This window comes from Typopeltis vanoorti, chromosome 16, assembly GCF_054136105.1.
Source record: "Typopeltis vanoorti isolate ZY-2024b chromosome 16, IOZ_Tvanoo_1.0, whole genome shotgun sequence".
Taxonomy (NCBI): Eukaryota; Metazoa; Arthropoda; class Arachnida; order Uropygi; family Thelyphonidae; genus Typopeltis; species Typopeltis vanoorti.
Genome location: NC_143564.1, coordinates 33,211,594 through 33,233,092, shown reverse-complemented (window position 1 = coordinate 33,233,092; position 21,499 = coordinate 33,211,594). Strand labels below are relative to the sequence as shown.

The window sequence follows — 21,499 nt, the reverse complement described above, 5'->3', positions numbered from 1 at the left end:
AGCAAAGGTGGACCAAGCTCTCAGCACTCCTTGTCTCAGTATCTCCCATAATGCAAAGCACATCTCCTTGCAGACATGTATACTGCTATGAATTAAGGGAAGAACCACTACCCAGACCAGTTTCAACCTTTATCGAGGTCTTGTCAGTGGGAGGCAGACCCAAACGTGGAGATACTAAGGCAGAAGCAATAGGAGAGGTCATATTTACCTATAGGAGTTGCCAACAGGTGTACCACCTTATTATTGAATTACTCTGGATTTAGAGAAAGATGTTGGAAGTTTATTTTTTACTTGGTTAGACTATAATAAATTTAGTTTAATCCTTTATCCAAGTGTAAGCAAACAAAGTTTGCACCTGAAAGTATCTTCAGGACTGAGGTAAGATAGTACAACACCAGGAAACTCTGAGCAAAGGTGGACCAAGCTCTCATCACTCCTTGTCTCAGTATCTCCCATAATGCCAAGCACATCTCCTTGCAGACATGTATACTGTTGTGCATTAAGGGAAGGGCCACTACCCCGTTGAAAGGTTGAAACCGGTCTGGGTAGTGACCCTTCCCTTAATGCATGTCTGCAAGGAGATGTGCTTTGCATTATGGAAGATAGTGAGACAAGGAGTGATGAGTGCTTGGTCCACCTTTGCTCGGAGTAGCCTGGTGTTGCACTACCTTACCTCAGTCCTGAAGATATTTTCAGGCGCAAACTTTGTTTGCTAACACTTGGATAAAGGATTAAACTAAATTTATTATAGTCTAACCAAGTGAAAAATAAACTTTCAACATCTTGGAACAATACACAATTCACTGAATATAAGTTAATTGCTGTTTGGCAAATTGTTTGATTCACTGAATTTTCTGGGAATTGCCTCTAGGATCACTACTGCCCTTACTTCAGATTTCTATTATGGTTGGTATAGCAGAAATAATGCTTTCCCCTTCTATACTGTTTTCTCATTTTTTCCTGCTGTACTGTAGCAATCACATTCTTTTCCTTCAAGTATAGCACTTCCTTCTCCAGTAATCATGTATCATTGGTGCCAGTAAGTTTAGGCCAGTTTTATATCTCAGTGGTATACAGATTCTCCTACTTTAATTCCAATGCTTCCAGACATCAGAACAGCAGCTATTGTAACTTAATCATTCTTATTCTCCTTCACGTTTTAAGAAACATAACATTTTTATAATATTTTATCTTTACACAAGATCTTTTGGTGTTATTGTAATCTTTTCATTTAATCGTTTTCTTAGAAGTAATTGTAAGATAAATATATGATATTTGCTATCAGATGAGATCATTTCCACCTTAATAAAATTCAGAACATAACTAACTTTTCCACCTAAAAAAGAATCAACCTAAATATTTATTTTAAGGCCTAATGTTCTTTTTGAGTTACTTAATTTTTTATTTATTTTCTTCTACTAGCTTCAGTGCCTCATTTATTTAAATTCACTACCCAAAGCATTATAATTTGAATTAATAAAAGAATAAATACATCTTTTCTTTCAAAAATCTATATGTGTACTATGAAAGTATGTTATTTTCTAGCCTCTTTGAAATTGACTGCATTGTGCATCTAGCCTAGCTCTGCAGTGCAGTGCAGTGCAATAAAAACCATTTATTGTAATTCACATATCTGGTTATGCATTTTCCAGTTCATACTAAAACAATGATCTCCAACTAATCACTCAAAATTTGTTACAACTGGTTGGTAATATGAAGTGGAAAACGTGTGGCCAGATATCTGTGGTTAGAGACAGTCACCAGCGAATGTGGTGCCTATGCAAATGTGGGTTGATATGCTGATGGGCAATGTGGGTTGTTTGAATCAGAGCAGGAAACTTGGTAGCATAAGTAAAACAAATGTTGAAGAAGAAGACTGTGTGAATGCTAAAAAAAAAAGTTTGTGCAAAACTGATGGCAAAGGAAACTGTGCAATTGATCATAATAAAGTCTGTGAGAATGATGATGAAAAACAGAGGTCAAGTTATGGTAAGATGACAAATGGGTTTAATGAAAAAAAATAATATACAACTGACAGTAGAATGGCAAGACAGAATGATACCAAAAAATTATGCAAGATTTGAAAGTTGGATTAGTGAAGGTGAGCTAAGAGATGATGCAGAATGAAATGAAAATAATTGTAAATATGTGTGGAAGAGTGAAGAAGATGGAAATGAATGATGTGGATGTTGGAGTGGGTGGGGTTGGATATCAGGTTGGTGCATTGGTCAACTTATCATGCAGTAATCTATCAAAAGCCTTTGCAAAATCTAAGTATATTACTGTGTATCCTTCTCCTCTGTCCATGGAAGCAGTCACCTTATTGTAATAAGTAAGTAGATTACTAAAACATGACCACCCTTTACCAAATCCATGCTGTCCATCAAAGATAATACCATTGTTGTCAACCCAATTCTGGATCCTAGTTCTCACAAGCTTCTCCAACAACTTAACTACAACACCTGACACACAGATTGGCCTATAATTTGATGCTTGAGTTCTATCACCTCCTTTATGAAGTGGCACAACCTTACCCTCCTTAGGAACTTGACTGAGGGCAAGACATTAAAAAAATATGTCAAGGCCGGTGTAAACTTCCTGGCACATTTCTTCAGAATACATGGTGATATATTATCAAGTCCCACAGCCTTATTTACATCTAGTTTGCTGAAGTCCCCATACACCTCTTGTTCACTTACAGTTAGTCTCTCTTCCCCATCATCAACTGCTCTCAATCTCTCCATGAAGTCACATTCGCAAGATTGAAAGATCTTTATGAACTGCTCATTAAGTATCTCCACCACACCTTCTGCAGCAGCTGTCTTTATACCATTTTCTCCAATCAGTGACATCCTTCCATAATCATTCTTTCTTTTGCTGGCTACATATCAAAAGAACTCCTTAGGATTCTTTTTGGCTTCATTAGCTAACTGCTGTTCATACCTCTCTTTAGCTATCCTCACCAACCAAGTCACCCGCCTTGCCTGATCTTTGTAGTCCTCATGGAATTGGTTATTTCCACTTCTCTTGTGCTGCTTTCATAATGCACTTTTTCTCTGTATCACATGCTTAATCTCTTTATTCATCCATTTCACACTTACCTTATTTAACCTTCTCACCCTTGGAATACATTTAGACATTGCATCTACTAGATAGTTTTTGAAAATCCCCCAAGCTGCATTGATCTCTTTTCCAGCTAACTCCTCATTCCATGCTACACCTGCAAGCTGTCTCCTGAGCTCTTCATAATCATGCCCCTTGTAGTTCCACATATAACCTTTTCTTACAGAGGTCCTCACACTGCTGGTAATCACCTCATGGTGACTCTCGTCAATTGGTGGGTATTTGACACTTCATTTATAATTACATCTCTGATGAGATGACCAAATCCAAGACCCTCAATCCTCATGTGCCCTCTATTACATACTGTGTGAGGTAGTTATCCCTCAAAAACTCAAGAAACTCATTTTCTTTACTTCCAGTTGCTATCTCACCATTCCTGTCTGTATTGCCATAATTAAAATTGCCCATAATGATCACTCTTTTCTTATTTGCTTTGCTAATTTGATTATTCATTTCATATTCACTACCATCAACATTTCCTGGTCTATAACAATATCCAACCAAGTATTTCATTCCATTCAATTCTATCTCACACCATACTGCCTCAAAACCACTGGCACTATTTCCCTCTTGCATCTCTACTTTATATGGACATAACTCTTTCTCTATCATCAGTAGTACTCCTCCTAGTGATGGACTGCGTTTGTATGGTTTTGGCAAATTGTTTGGAGAGGTTGCTGCTAGAAAGGAGAGTAATGACTGGAGAGATATCTCTCATTATTTAATCTCTCAATATCTCTCATTATTTAATCCTCTAATAATCATCTTCAGTTGGTATATGGATTTCATCACCCAGTGTGAGATCACCACACTGGTTGCAAGCCTGAAATAGCTTGAAAAGGCTTCATGTTTGAGTCCCTAGAGCAGGATTTCCAGATTGTGTGATTCTTAGCACTCACAATACTGTAATCTTTTGGGAAGTGGGAGATTGCATTAAAAAATCTTTGCAACACATTAATTACTGCATATTCTTGTTGAGAGGCTTATATGCTGGTTATACATGATAACTAATAATTAAGGAATTGACAGTGTACACTAGAAATATAAATTAAATAAACTTTAATATATACTTTCCGATATTTCGGCAAACGTCATGTTGCCATCTTCTTGTGAACTTATCACAAAGACAAGTGCACACAAGTACTACATAATAGCAAATGAGAACCGAAGCTAGGAAGCTAACGTTTTCCTAAAATCCTGATGGTGCCCCCCTGGCAGGCTATATTGGTAGTTCTTGGCCTTTGGGCTGAATTTCTTCTGATAAATGTTTCCTAAATTTTGGGCAGTCTCATGCATCCAAATTTGTTGAGGTTTGGCACGTTCCTAAGGGCTGAGGCTGATTCCATGAATAGTCTTTCATATTTGAACTTGCTGCGGTGTATTACTGTGACTTTTCCATCTTATTCTGTGGCGAGTATCCAGAGCGTGGTCTGCAAGCCCAGAGTGGCTGTACTTGTAAAATCTGATGTAATCCTTGTGTTCTGAGATTCTGATATTTGCTGTCCTGCCTGTTTGGCCAAAGTAGGACAGTTTACAGCTGCAAGGGACCTGGTATACACCAGGTAGCTCTAGGGGAAGTGGTTGGTCTTTAGTGGAGCGGATAAGGGATGCCAATTTTCTATGTGGTCTGTAACAGGTGGTCAAGTCATGTTTTTTTAAAATTTTTTTGTTGATTTTTTCCGAGTTGCCTCGGATGTAGGGAATGGTGATGGATTTAGAGTAATCTTTTTTGTGAAGGGGAGGGGATGGTGGATTGCGGATAACTGGGTTAAGTATTATTATTATTATTAAACAAGACCTCATGGAGTCAAAGACTCATCTAGGAGGTCCTTTTATCTCACACACATCTCATCATACTGGGTCTTAAACACATTCAAACTCCTTGCAGACACCACACTCTCAGGCAAGGCATTCCAATCATTCACAACTCTGCACGAAAAAAACCTGCCTCTCACTCCCATACTCACACCCTCTTTATACAGTTTCCAGGGATGACCTCTGGTTCTCCCCTGATCTCCCACTATTCTCTGTAGAACTTCTCCACCATTGATCCTATAACAACCCCTTACCAACTTGTAGGTCTCTATCATATCTCTCCTCTTCCTTCTCTCCACTAGACTCTGCAAATTACATCTTTTCAATCTTTCCTCATACTTGACATTCCAGAGGTCAGAAACTACCTTAGTCGCCTTTGGACCCTTTCCAACATCTCTTCATCCTTCTGAAAACCAGGTGACCAAATCTGGGCACAATAGTCCATGTGTGGCCTAATCAAAGCCTTATACAATGGAACAAAAATCTCCCTACTTCTAACGTCAGTGTCCTCCTCATCATTCCCAGAAGTCTTTGTGTTGTCTTCACAATTTTGGCGATGTGTCCCCTAAATTTTAGATCCTTATCCACTATCACTCCCAGATCTCTTATTTCCTCTACTTCCAACAATATATTCTCACCAAGCATAAATTCTACATCCAATCTTTGTTTTCCAAATTTTAAAACCTTACATTTTGCAACATTTAACTCACATCCCCATTTGCTTGCCCAATCACTCAATTTATTCAAGTCTTCTTGCAAGGCCACAACATCTTCACTACTCTTTATGGTTCGTCCCAACTTTGCATCATCTGCAAACAACTGAATAGCTCCATCCAAATCTTCGCCAATATCATTAATATACAAGTTAAATAGTAATGGCCCTAAAACAGATCCCTGAGGCACTCCACTAGTGACTTTCCTTTTCCTGGATATTGCACCCCCATACACAACTTGTTGATACCTATCAGATAGCCAGTCTCCAATCCAATGCACTAATCTAATATCCAACCCCATCTGATCTAGTTTGACTGTCAACTTATCATGAGGTACTCTATCAAAAGCTTTTGCGAAATCCAAGTATATTACTGTGTATCCTTCTCCTCTGTCCAAGGAAGCAGTCACTTTATTGTAATAAGTAAGTAGATTACTAAAACACGACTTCCCTTTAGCAAATCCATGCTGTCCATCAAAGATTATACCATTGTTGTCAACCCAACTCTGGATCCTAGTTCTCACAAGCTTCTCCAACAACTTAACCACAACACCTGACAGACAGATAGGCCTATAGTTTGATGCTTGAGTTCGATCACCTCCTTTATGAAGTGGCACAATCTTGCCCTCCTTCCACTCTTTAGGGACTTGACCAAGTGCAAGACTCGTATTAAAAAAACATGTCAAGGCAGGTGTCAACTCTCTGGCACATTCCTTCAGAATACGCGGTGATATATTATCAAGTCCCACAGCCTTATTTACATCTAGTTTACTCAACTCCCCAAACACCTCTTGCTCACTTACAGTCAGTCTCTCCTCCCCATCATCAACTGCTCTTAATCTCTCCATGAAGTCACGATCACAAGATTGAAAGATCTTTATGAACTGCTCATTAAGTATCTCCACCACACATTCTGCAACTGCTGTCTTTATACCATTTCCTCCAATCAATGTCATCCTTCCATAATCATTCTTTCTTTTGCTGGCTACATATCGAAAGAACTCCCTAGGATTCTTTTTAGCTTCATTAGCTAACTGCTGTTCATACCTCTCTTTAGCTACTCTCACCAACCAAGTCACCCTCATTGTCTGGTCTTTGTAGACCTCATGAAATTGGTTACTTCCACTTCTCTTATGCTGTCTCCACAATGCCCTTTTTCTCTGTATTGCATGCTTAATCTCTTTATTCATCCATCTCACACCTACCTTATTTAACCTTCTCACCCGTGGTATACATTTAGACATTGCATCCACTAAATATTTTTTGAAAATCCCCCAAGCTGCATTGATCTCTTTTCCAGCTAACACCTCATTCCATGCTACACCTGCAAGCTGTCTCCTGAACTCTTCATAATCACTCCCCTTGTAGTTCCACATATACCCTTTTTTCACAGGGGTCCTTGCACTGCTGGCAACCACCCAAGTAATCACCTCATGGTCACTTTCACCAATTGGTGAATGATTTGATACCTCATTGATAATTATATCCTATTTTTTGGATTCTTTGGGGGGGGGGGATTAGCCATTGGCTGAGAAAGTGTCACGGATGTGATTTAGTTCAGTGGTTAGGGCTTGATCATTTGAACAGATTATTTTTGCCCTGTTGAATAGTGTATTAATAACTCAATATTGTTGTGAGGGGGGGGTGATGGGATTGTTGGTGAATGTATCTGCCTGTATGCGTGGGTTTTCTATAAACTGAGAAAACCAAGGTTCCATCAGGTTGGCGGGTGACTAGTGTGTCTAGGAAGGGGAGATTATTGTTTTCTTCTTTTTCCAGGGTGAACTTGATTCTAGGGTGTTGGTTGTTAAGTGTGTTAGGAAGGAGAGGAGTGAATCCGGGCCATGTGGCCAAATAGCAAACACATCATCAACGTAGCAAAGCCATATGGTAGGTTTTTGTGGGGCTGAGTTTAAGGCTTTCTCTTCAAGAGTCTCCATAAAGAAGTTAGCCAAGGGTGGGGAAAGTGGTGAGCCCATGGCTGTCCCCTCTATCTGTTTGTAGAATTTTTCCTGCCAAACGAAATAGCCTGAGTTCATTGTAAACTGAAATAGGGCTGAGATATCGGGAGGAAATTTAGCTTGGATTAGCTCTAAGGTTTCTTTGAGGGGGACATTCATGAATAAGGAGGAGACGTCAAAACTGACCATTATGTCATTATGTTGGAGTGTAAAGTTTTCTATACTGAACTAAATCACATCTGTGACACTTTCTCAGCCAATGGCTACCCCCCTCCCCTTCACAAAAAAGATTACTCTAAATCCATCACCATTCCCTACATCCGAGGCAACTCGGAAAAAATCAACAAAATTTTAAAAAAACATGACTTGACCACCTGTTACAGATCACATAGAAAATTGGCATCCCTTATCCGCTCCACTAAAGACTAACCACTTCCCCTAGAGCTACCTGGTGTATACCAGGTCCCTTGCAGCTGTAAACTGTCCTACTTTGGCCAAACAGGCAGGACAGCAAATATCAGAATCTCAGAACACAAGGATTACATCCGATTTTACAAGTACAGCCACTCTGGGCTTGCAGGCCACGCTCTGGATACTCGCCACAGAATAAGATGGAAGAAAGCCACAGTAATACACCGCAGCAAGTTCAAATATGAAAGACTATTCATGGAATCAGCCTCAGCCCTTAGGAACGTGCCAAACCTCAACAAATTTGGATGCATGAGACTGCCCAAAATTTAGGAAACATTTATCAGAAGAACTTCAGCCCACAGGCCAAGAACTACCAATATAGCCTGCCAGGGGGGCACCATCAGGACTTTAGGAAAACGTTAGCTTCCTAGCTTTGGTTTCTCATTTGCTGTTATGTAGTACTTGTGTGCACTTGTCTTTGTAATAAGTTCCCAAGAAGATGGCAACGTGACGTTTGCCGAAATATCGGAAAGTATATATTAAAGTTTATTTAATTTATATTTCTAGTGTACGCTGTCAATTCTTTAATTATTAGTTATCATATAATTACTGCATAGATGTGTATATCTCCTGAAACCTTTACTCACACTGAATTAAACATACAAATTCAAGATATAATAATAAATAAAATTCAAGAAATAATATCCGTACATGTTATTGTAGGGATTGTGCCACTGTATAATACATTAGTCAAACCACACGTGGACTATTATGCTCAGATTTGGTCACCTAGTTTTCACTGTGATGTAGAAACATTGGAGAGGATGCAAAGAGGATTGACTAATACAATATTGGGGATCTGGAATGTTGGCTATAGAGGGAAGTTGAAGGAATGTTGATTGCAGAGTTTCGTGGATGGGAAGAAAAGAGTGCTTAAATATCTATCATATCACCTCTTTTCTTCCCATCCACGAAATCTGCAATCAACATTCCTTCAACTTCCCTCTGTAGCCAACATTCCAGATCCCCAATATTGTCTTAGTCAATCCTCTCTGCATCCTCTCCAATGTTTCTACATCACAGTGACAACTAGATGACCAAATCTGAGTATAATAGTCCAAGTGCGGTTTGACCAGTGTATTATATAGTGGCACAATCCCTACATTAACATGTACGGATATTATTTCTTGAATTTTATTTATTATTATTTATAATTTATTTATTATTATTAGTAGTAGTAAGCAGATTTTATTGGATTAAATCCTGAAAGGATTATAAAAAGAGTAGAAGGTGAGAGAGGGAGAACCAGAGGCCATCCATCATCCCTGGGAGTTATGTAAGTGTGTGGTGAAGTGGGGGTGTGAGGAGTAGATTTTTTACATGGAGAATTGTGTGTGAATGGAATACATTACCAGTGTATGTCGTTAGTGCAGGGAGTGTTAAGATTCAGTATGATGAATATGTTGTCTATGGAATGAACCTCCTATGATGAGTCTGCCGATTCCATGGAGGGTGTAATAATAATAATAATAATAATAATAATATATATATATATATATTATGATTTTTGTTTTGGAAAAAAAAAATTTTTTTTTGTAATTCCCTTAACCATGATTTTCTGAGGTGCACAAATAAATCCCCCTTCCCCTCCCCCAAAGTTGAAATTAATATAATTCGATACCTCCTGTTAATGACATGTATGTAGTTGGGGCCAGCCTGGTTGGATGAGTGGTTAGTATATCTGTTCTCCAGCCAAGAGGCTGCGGATTCAACCACCTAGGCATGGATGTTTGCGATTGTCTTCCACCTTCACACATTCATTCATCCGAGTATATATACACTCTTCCAAGATGGACCGAGTAACCATGGGAGAAGTAGAACCAACCCTCCCGCAATGGGAGGGGCCTTCACCCTGTAGTGGGTAGAAAAACAGGCTGATCATCATCATCATCATGTACTTGGGAATGGGAATGAATCACAGAACCCAAGATGTCTTGCTCATAAATTCTTACCCTCAGTAATACACAAATCACTAGACAAATTCAGATCTCTCTGCATAGATAAACACACCACATCAATATCATCCTCAGTACTCAAAAAATTAGGCATTCTCTTTCATTCAAGATGCTGTTTTACACCTAACCAACTCTCAACTATGTACAAATCCCAAATCTGTCTGTGCCTCAAATTCTATTTACATGTTTGTGTTGATGCATCTAAAACTTCCCAAAAAATCCTTGACACTGTCCAGAGGAGAGCAATTAGACTTATAGATGATCTTCTCTATCTCATAGATGCAATGCATCTATGAGATAGAGGAGATCAACATGCATCTATTCTACATGTACTTCAATTGTCATTGCTCTGCTTAACTGGCAACCATCATTTCTCCATTTTCTGTTGTGTCTGTTACACAAGACCATCAGATGTCCAGCATTCCTTTACTGTGCAAGTGCAAACACTGAAACTGCTTCTCCTGTCATTCTTTTATTCCATCCACTTCTGTCCTCTGGAACAGTCTTCCTTGTGAAGTATTCTCATACTACAACCTGCAACTCTTCAAAAAAAAAAAAAAAAACATCAATAAACTTCTGTTTTCTACATCCTACATGCAGTATCGATGTGCTTATAGGTCCTTCAACCTCTCATGTATGGAATCAGTATAGAAAAAAATGAAAGGAAAGAAATATGTACACAGTGTATTTTTTTAAGTCAACACTAAATTTTTATTACCTTTTGGTGTGCATATTTAAGATTTTATGTATTGATTTTATTTTCTTTCAATTTGTGAGAGAGGTAAAAGCCTTGCATTCTTTCCTCTCATCTTATGCAAGATATTCACACAGGATAACATAAAAGTTAAAAAGACATCATACATGATATTCAATCAAAAGACTGCACTTATGAAGTACATACAGACTTACATGTTTGATTATTTTGGGATTTTGAAACGGTTGACAATTTTTATTATTAAAAGTGAATTTTTGCCATTGAATATAATAATCTTCTGAACTGATGAATTGTTTACTTAGTTTTGGCACCCAAAACCAATGAAAAAGGAGGAGCGATGCTGGCAATTTTTTTTTTAAAATAAAATCAAAATTAATGAAACTAAAATGTTTGAGTACAAAACTTTGTATCATTATAAACAAGCTGGAAAAAAAAGAAAGGTGAATTTCTTGCTGTTCTGCATACTAATTTAACATTGCTTCATTAAACTTTTTGTTGTAATTTATTATTAATAAAATAAAATAGCAATTGATAGTGGTGTTTAGAGTAATAATTATATATTAATATTATTATTATTAAATCAGACCTCCTTGAAGACAAAAGACTCATGGTAGGAGTTCCACACTCTCACAGAAAAATTATCAAACTGTGCCTTGCAGAGAACCTGCTCCTGCTCTTCTTATACAGCTTCCTGGAATAGTCTCTTTTAGTTCTATGTCTAACATCTCCCTATTCTATGAAAAATGTCCTCCATATCAATTTGGTGGTAATTCCTAACTATCTAATGTCTCAATTATAACCCCCCCCCCTTCAACTGTCACAAGGCTGTGCAGGTTACATTTCCTCAGTCTGCCTTCCACATTCCATAGATCTGATTCTGACCCCATGAATCTTCTCTGGACATTCTTTAATATATACTTATCCCCAAAACCACAGGACTAGATCTGTGCACAATAGTCTCAATATGCCTAATCAAGACCTTATATGAGGGAACGATAACCTCTTTGTTTCTAGATAAGGTCCTCCTTATCATTGCCATAATCCATTGTGATGTTCTCACAGTTTCTAACGGTTTCAAATTTCCCAAATCTTTCACCTCCACCTCCTTCAAAATTTTCCCATTAATTGTGTATTCTGCATCCCATCCTTGCCTACTAAATTTCAAGACCTTACACTTTGCAATATTGAACTATATGCTCCATTCACTTACCCACTGACATAATCTGTTCAGATCTTCCTATATACGACATGACATCTACTCTATTTCTTATAATTCTTCTCATTTGAATCAACTGCAAACAGCTGCATACCTTCATATAAGCCTATCCCAATATTGTTAACATACAAGTTCAACAAGGATCCAAAAGATCCAACCTCCCTCTTTTGGGATAACACTCCCTCAAGTAGCATTAACGAAATAGACTTTTCAAAATTAATTCGATGTCACGAGTCTAATATGTATGCATGGCAGAGTGTAAAGGATGCATTTGTGGAGAGAATGGATGGGAGACTGGGGAAGGTATGAATTTGTAGGAAGTGCGATATATTATTAGACAATGAGGCAATAAATGAGAAGAGATTGAAAAGATAAAAGATGGCATAAATGAAAGAAACGGAAAGAAAATGAAAGCTATGTGAAACTAATGGAGTGAAAGAATGCAAGAATATAGAAGTGAAAGTTAGTGAAAATCTCTGCTGATTTTGTTCAGTTGAAGTCAATTCCTGTTAACTGCTACAAAATACATGCACGTATTAAAGCAAATATTTTACTATTATTAAAGCCAGTTGTTTAAGTTCATCTATAATTCAGTAATTTTGCTACATTGTAAACAAAAAAACTTGTCTAAACTTGTATTTTTTTTATGTACAAACGCCTTTTAAACTCTTTACATACAACATCATTTAATCAGGGAATTGAGCCAAATTATGCTATTCCCAATTGTTGTGTTAAGGCTTAAGTGCTAGGAGAAACTCATGTTAGCAGCTTAATGGAGTAAAAAAGCACTTTTAAATATTATTAAAAATAATATTTAATTCTTCCAATATTTCTTCTTGTGCACTGAGATAGTCAATGAGTACAATATAAGATTTGTAATGCATACACAAAGGCAGCACAAAAATTTTGTGTTGCCTTTTGTGAAAAAAAAAAAAGGCAAAAACATCATATCCTTCCATTTCTATTCCAGTCAGGATATCATCCTCATTCAGGCATATTTTACTTATTCCAATCATTTTTTGGGCCAACAAATTCAACTCTTATTTCTAATACTCCTGTAATTCATAAATATTATTATCCCAAGACCCCATGGAATCAAAGACTCATAATGGGAGGTCTCTTTGTCATACACACACGGCAAATCATACCATGCCTTAAATACATTTACATTCTCTGGAGACACCACACTCTCAGGCAATGCATTCCAATCATTCACCACTTACCACACCCTCCTTATACAGCTTCCCCATCTCCCACCATTCTATAAAAAACGCCTCTGTAGCACAATTGGAAGAACGATGGTACATTGTGCCCTCGATTGAAATAGGCCGAAGGTCAATCTGGACGATTTCAATCGAAGGTGAGTTAACTGATCTCATACGGTGGTAACAGGGTTTATTCTCCCGGAAACTCGGGTTTTTCATCCCGCATACAGACAAATCGGCCCTTCAGAACACACGCAATTTACAGACACAAAATACTAGTTGTGGTGGGTGGTAGATGGTGTTGATGGAGATGATTCGTAGTAGAGGTTCGGTGTAGTGGTTGAGAAAGTTGTAGGTATCCTCCTGCGATAAGTCTTCGGACTCCTTGGAGGTATCAGGAATAATAATAATAATAATAATAATCTCTTCAACATGACTTGGATAAGAACCCCTTACAAACTTGTACACCTCTATAATATCACTCTTCCTGTCATTATTTGAGAAATGTGCTCCAGCAAACTCTCTGGTCAACTCACAAAAATTTCAGTTTCTACATTTGGCTTTGAAATAATACTATATATATAATAATATAATATAATAATAATATAATTTTGCATCGCCTAACTGAAGTCTTCTGATTTAATAATTAATTACTAAATTATTATTGATTTTATAATTAATTATTAAATTATCGAAATTACTAAATTTTGATTTAGTAATTTTAATAATTACTTTTACACACCGACTGATTGTTCACTTATGAAACATACATTTCTTTGACATTTCAAGTTCCTTAGTACAACAAGAGTTTTTGTTCTCTTAAGGTTTCTTCCTGGTGTCTGAAGAAAATCAACCAGTTCGAAATAGTTGTCAGGCCAATGAAACCTTATGAAAATGAACTATTAAAAGGCGAATATATAGACATTTGGGCAGCGCCTATGTCTTTTAAGTAGTCCACACTAAGGCAACTCAGTTTCATAGTTTCTACATTATACATAATGCTGGATCTAATATCCACTTTTCTTATATAATTTTGCATCATCGAACTGAAGCCTTTTAGCTCTTTATTTTAGTAATTTCCTTTTTAAATTTGCTATGGTGGAGCATGGTGCTTTTCTTCCAGAAGATCCTGTGAGTTGTGTCCAATACATGGTCTTCAAGTACAGATTGACCATAGTCATAATTGCAGATGTAAGATTTGCGTTTGTTTAAATGGACAGTGGCTGATCTACTCGTCTGTCTGAAGTAAGCCAACTTGCGGGAGCAGGGTACTTTATATGCTCCAGGCACCGAGAGAGGAGGGAGGATGATCTTTGGTAGAATGGATAAGGATAGTAAGTTTCCTGTTGGCTTAAAAACTGTGTGGAGGTTGTATTTTTTAAAGACCTGGCTATTTTTTCTGACATGTCCTGTATGTAGGGGATGATGATGATGATGGCATTTCTGAAATTCTTCTGAAGGAATGGCCGAGGAATGTGGTTGAGAGAACTAATTATTTTTTTTAATTCTGTAAGCAATGTAGCCATTGGATAGAAAAGTGTTGTGTATATGGTTGAGTCTTTTGAAAGAGAGGTTCCACTGGAACAAAGATTATAGGCTCAATTGGTTAGAATGTTAATGATGCCATATTGTTGAGAGGGGTGGTGGCGGGAGAGTTTGTAAATGTATCTGCCTGTGTGAGTAGGTTTTCTATATACAGTGACGGAGAGGCTACCATCTGGAAGCCATGTCACAAATGTGTCAAGGAAGGGTAAACTATTGTTATTTTCATTTTCCATCATAAACTGGATTCTTGGATGCAGACAATTGAGGTGACTGAGGAATTAATCTAATGTGTTTGGGCCACGAGGCCAAATAGAGAACACACCATCTATGTATCTTAGCCAGATAGAAGATTTTAGAGGGGACTGAGTCTATGGCTCACTTTTCAAAATTTTCCATGTAAAAACTGGCAAGTGAGGATGTGAGGGGGGGGGGGGACCCATAGCGGTTCCCTCTATCTGTTTGTAAATTTTATTCTTCCAAGAAACGTAAACAGAATTGATGGCAAAAGAAAAGAGATCTAAGATATCAGAAGGAAAAATATTTTATAAGAGTGTTAATGTATCATTTAAGGGAATAATGGTAAACAGTGAGAAGATGTCAAAGCTTACCAATATATCTGTATTACTTAAAGTTAGATTTTCAATCAAGGTTTTAAAATAGGTAGAGTTTTTTTATATAGGATGTGGTAAGTCCAGTAAGGGGAGGGGGGGGTAAGAAAGTTTGCCAGCTGTTTTGATCATTTGTAGCATGGAGCATCAATGGAATCCACTCTAGGTCTTAGGGAGGAATTAGGTTTGTGGATTTTTAGGTAAGCATGTGGATTTCTGGTTCTCATCCTCCTGGATGAGAACCAAAGGATTTCAGCTTTTTTATAATGTTCAGCAGCCAGAAAGATATTTTTTAAGTAGGCTTTTTAATTTTTTTTGACCTACGTTTTAGTAGGATCATGATCTAGTGGGATGTAGGTAGCATGATCTCTGAGAATAATGTTGATTTTTCGATTATATTTCATGGCATTATGGACAACTGTTCCATTACCCTTATCCACTTTGGTGATGACAATACTTTTATCTTTTTGTAGCTTTCTGAAAGCAGCGAGTTGACCAGAATACAGATTACTTTTAGGAGGTGACAAGAGAGGGAGAGAGGATATTGGTGATGTCAAATCTGATGATGTCATTTCCAGAGCTAAATGACAGATTCTGCATTCTATGTTGTACATTAGATCTAACAATAGCAGCACTTCTTCCAAATGGTAACCTCTCCTTCACTATATATAGAAAACCCACTCACAAGATGGCATCATTAAAACTCTAACCAATAATCTATAATATTTGTTCCAGTGGCTTCTCTCTTTCAACAGAACTCAACCATACACCTTCATATCCAGTGGCTACAGTGCTTGCAGAATTAAATAAAAAAATAATCTGTTCTTTCCCCCATTCCTCAGCCATCCCTTCAGAAGGATTTTAGAAATGCCATCATCATTCCCTAAGTCCAGGGCACATCGGAAAAAATAGCCAGGTCTTTAAAAAATTACAACCTCCACACAGCTCTTTAGCCTCACAGGAAACTTACTATCCTTATCCATTCTACCAGAGATCAGCTTCCTCCTCTCTCAGTACCTTGAGAATATAAAGTACCCTGCTCCTGTAAGTTGGCTTACTTCAGATAGACAGGTAAATCAGTCACTGTTTGTTTTAGATGAACACAAATCTTACATCTACAATCACGAGTATGGTCAATCACTTTGCAGACCATGTATTGGACACAACTCACAAAATCTTCTGGAAGAAAATCACCATGCTCCAACATAGCAAATTTAAGAAAGAAAGACTTTTTGGAATCTGCAGCAGCACTCAGAAATCAGCCTAACTTAACAAATACAGATGCATAAAACTTCCCAAAATTTGGGAAACAATAATTGTCAGAGATCCCAACTTACACCCTAGGACTTTAGAGTCACCCATGTGTTTCATTAAGTATTGTGTTGTCTTTGTGCATGTGTGTTATAAGTATTAATTTAACTCCTTGAAGATATCTCGGTGACTGATATGAAATATTGGAAGCATTAAAATTAGTTTTTAATCCTTTCCTAGTGCTTTCAATACTCCATTAAACATGATATCCTATCAGCATTTAAGCCTTATCACATGAATGTCTGCTAGACTGTAAATTGCATCTTCTCAACCTGTCCTCATACTCAACATACCAGAGACCAGAAACTACAATACCTTATCATCTCTGGATCCTTTCCAATATCTATTCATCCTTTTGAAAACTAGATGACCAAATCTGTGCACAGTCGTGGCGTAATCAAGGCGTCACCTTATACAATGGAACCAGAATCTCCTTACTTCTACAGATCAGTGTCCTCTCCATCATTGACAGAATTCGTTGTATTGTCCTTACAATTTTCACAATGTGTCCTCTAAATTTTAGATCTCTATCCACCATCACATCCATATATCTTATTTCCTCCATCTCCAACAATATATCCCCACCAAGAATAAATTCTACATCCAATCTTTGTTTTCCAAATTTTAAAACCTTACAATTTGCAACATTGAACTGGCATCCCCCCCCCCACACACACACACATACCTATACTGTTGGAAGTTTTTTTTTTTACTCCACTTGGTTAGACTATAATAAATTTAGTTTAATCCTTTATCCAAGTGTAAGCAAACAAAGTTTGCACCTGAAGTATCTTCAGGACTGAGGATAAAGGTGGACCAAGTTCTCATCACTCCCTGTCTTAGTATCTACCATAATGCAAAGCACATCTCCTTGTAGACATGTATAATGCTATGCATTAAGGGAAGGGCCACTACCCAGACTGGTTTCCCTTTGTTTAAGTGCAGGGATACCTCTCCAAAAACTTGTAAAATCCTCCAGATCACCCAATAATGAGCGACCCGCAGGATCAGAAACTCAGCACTGTTTCCCTCAGCAACAGGCTCACCCTGCCACTGAGAAGAACTCTGAGAACTGGTTGACTCTACACCATGGCAGGCTCCCCCACCACCGAGCAGAGCCGCTCATTTGCTCATCTGGAAGGGTAACAGCAACAGCTGTGCCTCAGTTAACTTCACAGGCTACAGCATTGCTATTCATTACCCCCACACACACACAGACACCCACACCCTGGGTGACAGCAACAGCCGAGCCTCAGTTAAAACTTCACGGGCTACAGTATTGCCATTCATCACCGGTTTTGTTTTTTTGAGGTCTCGTCAGCGGAAGCTTCGACCTTTATTGAGGTCTCGTCAGCGGGAGCTTCGACCTTTATTGAAGTCTTGTCAGTGGGAGCCAGACCCAGAGGTGGTGATACTAAGGCAGAAGCAATGGTAAGTCATATTTACCTATACGAATTGCCATAAGATGAGACACCTTTTGGCAAATCATATAGGTAAATATGACTTCTCCGTGGCTTCTGCCTTAATATCACCACCTCTAGGTCTGGCTCCCACTGAAGAGACCTCAATAAAGGTCGAAACCAGTCTGAGTAGTGGCCCTTCCCTTAATGCATAGCATTATACATGTCTGCAAGGAGATGTCCTTTGCATTATGGGAGATACTAAGACAAGGAGTGATGAGAGCTTGGTCCACCTTGACCACGAGTTGCCTCTGTTGGATTCTGATTATGTAGAGATTAGAGTAATTATTATTTGCTTCAGAATCCAACATGATCTTCCATCACAAAGGCTAGACTTGTAAACATTATTTAATGTAAATAACTTATTTTATAAATTAATATTCATATAACTACCTTAATTTTCTCTAATATTTAATTATTTAATCAAAGATATATGTATTAATAATGAAAAGACTGTATTAAATATTATTAAGCTATTTTATTTATTACTATATTAATATTATACGAACTTGTATTTGATAATTTAACTACGCATTAATTGAAATGTAAATATTCTCTATTTATTCCTATTTGTAGAAGTTTAACGTTATGCAATAGCTCAATTTTATTATGTTTTGTTTTGTTGTCATGGGGACGTATGTAAGTAAGCGAGCGCGAGTTTGGAACACCACATGAGGAGAATGTTGAAAGCTTATTAAAAACAGTTTTAGTCAAAGAAATCACGAGAACAATTTAGGCAGGAAGAACGCATATATAAAGGAGGAACGCTGAAAATAAAGATAGAGAGGAAACAGAGAGAGAGAGAGAGGATTGGCAATGGGTTGGAATCGGAGCATTGGGCATTCGAGAATCAGAGTGCGATATTAGAGAGTTGGCAAGTCCCTCAAGCAGCTATTTTAAGTCTACTAGTCGAGAAGCAGTTAGCTAATAAGTTGTAGAATAACAATTATAGCTGCGAAAAACAGCTGAGAGATTATTAAATAGACTAGCGATACTTGAGTTGAGGTTTAATTTCAGCGCCGACCTTTCAAGGACATACGGAACTTTGAAGCAAAGTACGAAGTTTCAAGAGAATAGTAGAGGCTGTGAAGTTGAAGTTTACCGTTAGCTGTGTTTAGAATTATAGTGCCTAAAGAATTAATTGAATGCAGGAGGAATGAAACTGTGCATATAAAACCTCAAGTTAAGAATTATTGTGTGTTGCCTTAATTCATGAGTGATTAGTAGTACTTCAAGCAAGAACGTTTGTTTATGTGTATTGTGACCAATGATTAATTCAGTTATTGCTTAGAAGATTTATTTTAATGAGTGCCGTATACTGCTCAAAGTGTTTACAGTTATAAAAAATGTTTGTGTGCAAGTTTATGAAGAAAGAAGATTATCAGTAAGATTATTCCAACCATTAATATTCCTTTGCAGAGAAATGTGCGAGTTTCATTCTAGAATTTCCTTATACTAACAGTAACTATTGCGAAGATTAGCTGAAGTGTAAATTTAAAAGTGTTTGCTTGTAAAGTGGTGTTACTGCAATTTTTATTGTATTTGGAACTTAAGGAACTGTGAGAAGACTGTATTATAGAGATAACAAATTTACCATTGTCTGAGCTTGTATGACAGTATTATCAGAAAGGCTGAAGTGTTATAATAACTTAATTAGTGATTTGATCTTAAGTGTAAAATTTGTGATTTTAAAATTAAATGTTTGTTTTTGTTAATCAAAAGTTATAATTTGCCTGAATCTCTTTTACTGCACCATTCATAAACTATTCGAACCAAAGCGGGTAAATTAAGCAAGTTAAATATTCTCGGCCAGTAAATATAATAACAACATATAAAGGAAGGGTAGTTGAGAGTTGGTTTATCTTCAATTCTTGAACTAATTCAGATATAAAGTGGTGCAGTCTTTAAATATAAATTTTCTTTATATTTGAATTAGAAATCAACTTGCAACCTATCAACTAGTTAAGAACATCGTAATAGTAATCATGTCGGATCCAAGGTATAGATTGAGAAGAAGTAGGATCCAACACCTCAGTTCTGAAGATACTTCAGGCGCAAACTTTGTTTGCTTACACTTGGATAAAGGATTAAACTAAATTTAACATACCTATGCTGATTTACTCAATCTATTCAAGTCTTCTTGTAATAGTAATCGTAATAGAACATTATAATAGTAATCATGTCGGATCCAAGGTATAGATTGAGAAGAAGTAGGATCCAACACCTCAGTCCTGAAGATACTTCAGGCACAAACTTTGTTTGCTTACACTTGGATAAAGGATTAAACTAAATTTAACATACCTATGCTGATTTACTCAATCTATTCAAGTCTTCTTGTAATAGTAATCATAATAGAACATTGTAATAGAAATCATGTCGGATCCAAGGTATAGATTGAGAAGAAGTAGGATCCAACACCTCAGTCCTGAAGATACTTCAGGCACAAACTTTGTTTGCTTACACTTGGATAAAGGATTAAACTAAATTTAACATACCTATGCTGATTTACTCAATCTATTCAAGGCTTCTTGTGAGGCCACAACATCTCCTCTACTCCTCATAGTTCTTCCCAACTTTGCATCATCAGTAAACAACTGAATATTCCCATTCAAATCTTCCTCGATATCATTAACATAACAGATTAAACAGCAATGGCTCTAAGACAGACCCTTGAGGCACAGCCCTAGTGACTTTCCTTTTCTGGGGAATTTCTCCCCAATACACAACTTACTGATATCAGATAGCCAATCTCCCAACTCCATGTGGTGTGGTTTGACTATCAACTATTCATGTGATAATCTATCAAAAGCCATTGCAAAATCTAAGCATACTACTGTGTATCCATCTTCCTCATCCAATGCAGCTGTCACCTTATTTTAATAAGTAATTAAATTACTTAAATTGGACCTCCCTTTAGCAAATGCTTGCTGTCCATCAAATAATATCACTGTTTTCAACCTGATCCTGGTTCTCATTAAACTCAGTAACCCACCCTCAAAAATTCTCACTAACCCAGCTAAATATGGATAGCAATTTTTATTTATTTATTTTATTTTTATTTATTATTATTATTCTTATTTTGCTTTTGAACTAGGTTCTAAAATATACATCTTTTATTTAAATTTTTGTTAATCTTTTATATTTTTTATTAAAGTATAATTTATAGTTGTTTATTTTTACATGCATATTTTCTGGAAAAAAGAAAAAGTCAAGCACATGTTTGTTGTATATTCTTCATTAAAATGCTATCTACCTAATAACAAAAAGAAATAGTTAGGATAATTTTTTTTTTGAAATGATAAATAACTGGTTTCTATTGCTGACAGATTGTGAAATTTGTTTACGCTGACCTGGCTTTAGTCTGTTAATCATAGCAGACACCCACTGTAATAACTATTAGTT

The 21,499-nt window shown here is 37.0% G+C and overlaps 1 protein-coding gene across 1 annotated transcript in view; it reads left to right on the top strand.

Annotated features, from left to right (window-relative positions):
• Window positions 1–21,499, top strand: part of nwk (FCH and double SH3 domains nervous wreck) — a 493,235-nt gene that overhangs the window by 408,505 nt on the left and 63,231 nt on the right. The window lies entirely within an intron of this gene.